This window comes from Daucus carota, chromosome 9, assembly GCF_001625215.2.
Source record: "Daucus carota subsp. sativus chromosome 9, DH1 v3.0, whole genome shotgun sequence".
Lineage (NCBI taxonomy): Eukaryota > Viridiplantae > Streptophyta > Magnoliopsida > Apiales > Apiaceae > Daucus > Daucus carota.
This window is the reverse complement of record NC_030389.2, coordinates 37266309-37272308: the sequence shown is the minus strand read 5'-3', so window position 1 is coordinate 37272308 and position 6000 is coordinate 37266309.

Genomic DNA, 6000 nt, shown 5'->3' with positions numbered 1-6000 from the left:
GAGATCATTTATCAAGATTCAGAGTTTTATAAGCATCAGAGAATACTATCAGAGAATGTCATCAGAGAAAAGCAAACAGAGTATATCATCAGAGAATGTCATCAGATTTTAACAATCAGATTATATCATGGCAAATGTGTGAGTAATACATATGGTAAATTTGACAATTTAAATTTTAAAGATCTAACCCATATGTTTACTCAGTTCCTGATATCATTCCTAGCTCATTCACCAGCCTAGTAAAAGTTGCTTCACTTAATGGTTTGGTGAAAATGTCTGCTAGCTGCTGTTCAGTAGGAACAAAGTGAAGTTCAATGGTTCCTTCCTCCACATGCTCCCTGATAAAATGATATCTGATACTGATGTGCTTTGTCAGAGAATGTTGAACTGGGTTTCCTGTCATAGCAATAGCACTTTGGTTATCACAATAAATAGGAATTTTAGAGAAGGATAACCCATAGTCCAACAGTTGATTCTTCATCCAAAGAATTTGAGCACAACAGCTGCCTGCAGCAATATACTCTGATTCTGCTGTTGATGTTGAGATGGACTTCTGCTTCTTACTGTACCAAGAAACTAGTCTTCCACCCAGAAATTGACAACTTCCACTTGTGCTTTTCCTGTCAATTTTGCAACCTGCAAAATCTGCATCAGAGTATCCAATTAGATTAAAATCTGATTCTCTAGGATACCATAATCCCAATGATGTTGTTCCCTTGAGATATCTGAATATCCTTTTTACTGCAATCAGATGAGGCTCTCTTGGATCTGCCTGAAATCTTGCACATAGACATGTGGCATACATAATGTCTGGTCTACTGGCAGTCAAATAAAGCAATGATCCAATCATTCCTCTATAGTTTGTGATGTCCACTGATGCACCAGTATCTTTTTCTAGTTTGGTTGCTGTTGCCATAGGAGTAGTTGCAGCTGAACTGTCTTGCATACCAAATTTCTTCAAAAGGTTTTTGGTATACTTGGCTTGATTTATAAAAATCCCATCTTCAGTCTGTTCAACTTGTAAGCCCAGAAAATAACTGAGTTCCCCCATCATGCTCATTTGGTACCTAGACTGCATGAGCTTGGCAAATCTTTGACAGAGTTTAGCATTAGTGGAGCCAAAGATAATATCATCAACATAGATTTGAACTAAAAGCAGATCATTACCATGATTCAAATAAAACAGAGTTTTATCTATGGTACCTCTAGTAAATCCACTTTCTAGAAGAAATTGAGCTAGAGTTTCATACCATGCCCTTGGAGCCTGCTTTAGTCCATAAAGTGCTTTGTCCAACCTGTAGACATAGTCTGGATGTTTTGGATCCACAAAGCCTGGAGGTTGTTCAACATATACCTCTTCATCCAGTTTCCCATTTAGAAAAGCACTTTTGACATCCATCTGAAATACTTTGAATTTCTTGTGTGCAGCATAGGCCAGAAAGATTCTAATTGCCTCCAATCTTGCAACTGGAGCAAATGTCTCATCATAATCAATACCTTCCTGTTGTGAATACCCTTTTGCCACAAGCCTTGCTTTATTCCTTGTAATGACACCCTCACTGTCAGTTTTGTTTCTGAACACCCATTTTGCACCAACTATGGATCTGTCTTTAGGTCTTGGTACTAGGGTCCAGACTTTATTTCTCTCAAATTCATTTAACTCTTCTTGCATTGCTTGAATCCAATCAGCATCTTGAAGAGCTTCCTCCACCTTTTTGGGTTCTGTTTGTGACAGAAAGCAATGATGTAAACATTCATTGGCTGTAGCTGTCCTTGTTTGTACACCTGCTTCTGGATTTCCAATAATTAAATCAGGTGTATGAGATTTTGTCCACTTCCTAGCATGTGGAAGTTGACCATTTTCATCATTGGATCCTCCCCCTTGATCCATGCTCTCCTGATTCTGCTGATTATTCTCTGTAGCTCCCCCTGCAATTGTGCTATCAGAGTTTGAATCAGCATTCTCTGATGAGTTTGAGTTAGTATTCTCTGATGAGTCTTGAGTAGAGTCTGAAACATTTTGATGCTCCCCCTCAGCATGTGCTTCACCATTATGAACTTGTAAATTTTCATCAGAGTTTCCTGTATTTTGTTCACAGTCAGAGTTTGACTGTTCATCAGAGTTTGTTGAATCAGAGAATATTTCTTCATTTTCAAAATGCAGTTCTTCATGATCATCCATATCTGTTAAACCCATTATTCTTTTGTCATCAAATGACACATGTATGGATTCCATGATCACCTTGGTTCTCAGATTATAGACTCTGAAGGCCTTTGTTATGATAGGATAACCTACAAAAATGCCTTCATCAGCTTTTAAATCAAACTTGGTAAGCTGTTCTGGATGAGTCTTCAATACAAAGCATTTGCACCCAAATATGTGAAAGTACTTCAGATTTGGCTTCTTTTTCTTCACCATCTCATATGGAGTTTTGCCATGCTTATTAATCAAGGTTGCATTTTGAGTGAAACAAGCTGTTTGAACAGCTTCTGCCCAGAAATAAGTAGGCAATTTAGCCTCATCAAGCATAGTTCTGGCAGCTTCTATAAGAGTCCTGTTCTTTCTCTCAACTACACCATTTTGCTGTGGTGTACCAGGTGCAGAGAATTGTTGCACTACACCTCTTTCTTTGCAGAACTCCTCCATTGTTGAATTTCTGAACTCAGTTCCATTATCACTTCTAATGATTTTCACTTTGTCATCAGATCCATGATCCAGTTGTGTCACATGATCCATCAGATGCAAGGCTGTTTCATCTTTAGAGTGAAGAAAATATACCCAGGTGTATCTGGTATACTCATCAACAATGACAAGAGCATATTTCTTCCTTGCAATGGATGGTACATTGACTGGTCCAAATAGATCAACATGTAGAAGATGATATGGTTTGTTTATTGAGAATTCAGTCTTACTCTTGAAAGATGTCTTTCTCTGCTTGGCTTTTTGACATGAATCACACAATCCATCAGATGTCAGTAGTGATTCAGGGAGTCCTCTCACAAGCTTTTTCTTTATAAGCTCATTTATTGAATTGAAATTTAGATGTGAGAGCTTCTTGTGCCACTTCCAACTTTCTTCTGCAGAGATTCTTGTAGATAAGCAAATTGCTTTTCCCTCAGAGTTTGTAGGCAGGTGAATTTCATAAATATTTCCATGTCTGTGTGCAATCACTGCCACCTTGCCTGTAGACTTACTTACTATCTCACTGTGTTCTTCATAGAAATCAACATGATACCCTTTGTCACAGATCTGACTGACAGAGAGTAAATTGTGCTTTAGCCCTTGAACAAGAGCTACATTTGATATGATGACATTTCCAAGATTGATATTGCCATATCCCAGAGTCCTTCCTATGTTGCCATCTCCATAAGAAACACTTGGGCCAGCTTTCTCCACAAACTCTGATAGCAGGGCTTTATTTCCAGTCATGTGTCCTGAACATCCACTATCCAAGACTAGGATATTCTTCCTGTTGCCCTGCAATCATAAAGACCACTAGTTGTTAGTTTTAAGGACCCAGACTTGCTTGGATCCCTTGGCCTTATTAAGTTTGTTAGCTTTTGCAGCGGTATTATTATCAGAGTTTGAGCTAACAGACTTTGCAACAGAGTTTGTACTGGAAACAGAGTTTGTACTTGCAGAGTTTTTATTAACCTTTAAAGAAGGTTTCAATTGATAATAATCATAATACAAACTATGATATTCTTTGCAAGTATAAATAGAATGCCATAAACTACCACAATGAAAACATGGATCTTGTGGTTTATATCTAATACTACTTTTTCTAACTCCAGACTTTGTAGGTAAAGAGTTAATGTCCTTGTTCTTCCTGCAAAAATTAGCAAGATGATTAGTATTACCACAGTTATGGCATGTCTTCCTAGGTGCATTTGGAACAGGCATGTAGTTATTACTCTTGTCTATGCCAATCTTGCCATTTCTGTTTTTCCTAGGCTCCTTGTTTTTGTCATCAGACTTTACCTCTTTAAGCTTATGTTTAAGCTGTTTCTGAGTCATCAGTCCTATGTTAACCTGTTTGGGCTTTTCAGATTTTAAATTGTTGTTAATCTCTGATTTTGGTCTACTCTGTTTAGACTTAGAGGATTCAGCAACAAATTTGACAGGTTTAACCTTAGGTTTTTGAGTTTTGACAAACTCTGTTTTTGATGACTCAGCTTCTGAGTTATCAGTGTAACCTAGTCCCTTTTTCCAATTTCCACTACCTAAGATATCCTGAGTAGTTTTGCCTGAACTAGTCCATGTCTTAATAATCTCCCTCTCCTTAGCAAGTTCTGATTGAAGAGATGCATACCTTTTTAATAATTCATCTTTGACAATGACAGCATCATCTCTTTCTTTCTGAACTTCTAGCATTTGAACTAATTCTTTTTCTAAAAAATCATTCCTTTTCTTTACACTCAGAGTTTCAGATTTTAATCTTTCATTTTCTAAAGTCTGATCTCTAAAGCTAGTGTGCAAAGTTTTAAGAAATAATCTTAACTCAGTTATATCTTCAGTATCAAAGGCAAGTGTAGAATGAGGTACCTTTGCAGTAGATTCAGAGTTGTTGTCAGTGTTTGCCATTAGAGCATAGTTGACTTCTTCTTCTGAATCAGATGTATCTGTCCAGTTTCCTTTCTTGGTGATAAAGGCCTTTTCTTTTTCCTTTTTGGCCTTCTTGCATTCAGATGCAAAGTGACCCTTTTCACCACAGTTGAAACAGGTGTACTTGTCAGCTTTTCCAGCTTTCCCTTCCTTGCCCTCATTCTTCCTGAAGTTCTTCTTGTCATAAACTCTGTCAGAGTTTTTGTCTTTTCTTGAAAAACTTTTGCCTTTGTTGAACTTTTTGTAAGCCAACTTCTTGAAGCTTTTCACCATCAATGCTGCTAACTGCATCATCTCACCATCACTGTCATCAGAGTCTGAGACATCAGAGTTTGAGTCATCAGATTTTGATGACTCAATGTCAGACTTTGTGACATGAGCTTTTCCTTTGCTCTTAGCAGCTTCCTCCTGAACTTTCAGAGCAACAGACTTTGATTTGCCTCCATGGCGTTTGCTTCTCTGCTCCATCTCAAGTTCATGAGTCTTCAGTCTTCCAAAAACATCATCAAGAGACATTTCTCCAAGATCAAGATTGTCTCTTATTGTGGTGACTTTCAAATCCCACTTTTCAGGAAGAGCTAGAAGGAATTTGAGGTTTGAGTCTTCAAGATCATATTCCTTGTCCACCAGAGATAAGTCATTCAGCAGTTTGACAAATCTATCATACAGATCTGTCAAGGACTCACCAGATTTTGAGTCAAAGTGCTCATACTCCTGTGTAAGGATGGTTTTCCTGTTCTTCTTGATGGCCTTAGTTCCTTGACATCTGGTTTCCAGAGCATCCCAGATTTGTTTTGCAGTTTTGCACCCAATCACCCTATTAGACATTGCATTATCAAGGGCACTGTGCAGAAGGTGTTTCACCTTAGAATCTTTACCAATTGACAGGATGTCCTCAGGGGTATAATCTTTCTTTTCTTTTGGGACCATTTTCTGAGGTTCATCTGCAAGCCCAACAGAGAGCTTGGTAGGCATATGTGGTCCATCATAAATCCTGTCAAGGTATTCTGGATCAACAGAGTCTAAGAATATGATCATTCTCTCTTTCCAGACTGGATATTCAGATGCCTTAAGGATTGGAACTCTAAAGGACGAAGCTTGTGATTTTTCAGACATGATTGTGTTTAAGATCTCACTGTAGTAATCTTAACAGAGCTGGCTCTGATACCACTTGTTAGGTCCTATATTTTCACTATATAGAATGATATAGTGATCACAATCTGTAACACAATAAGACAATATAAGAGATCGAAAGCAGTAAACTCTTATATTCACAAAGCTTTAATAGTTACAAAAACTCTCTCAGTGATTTATATTGTATCACTAAGAGCTGCTAGGGTTCTTAACAATATACTCGACAACTCAACTCATATAGAGTAACCCTAATCTGTGTT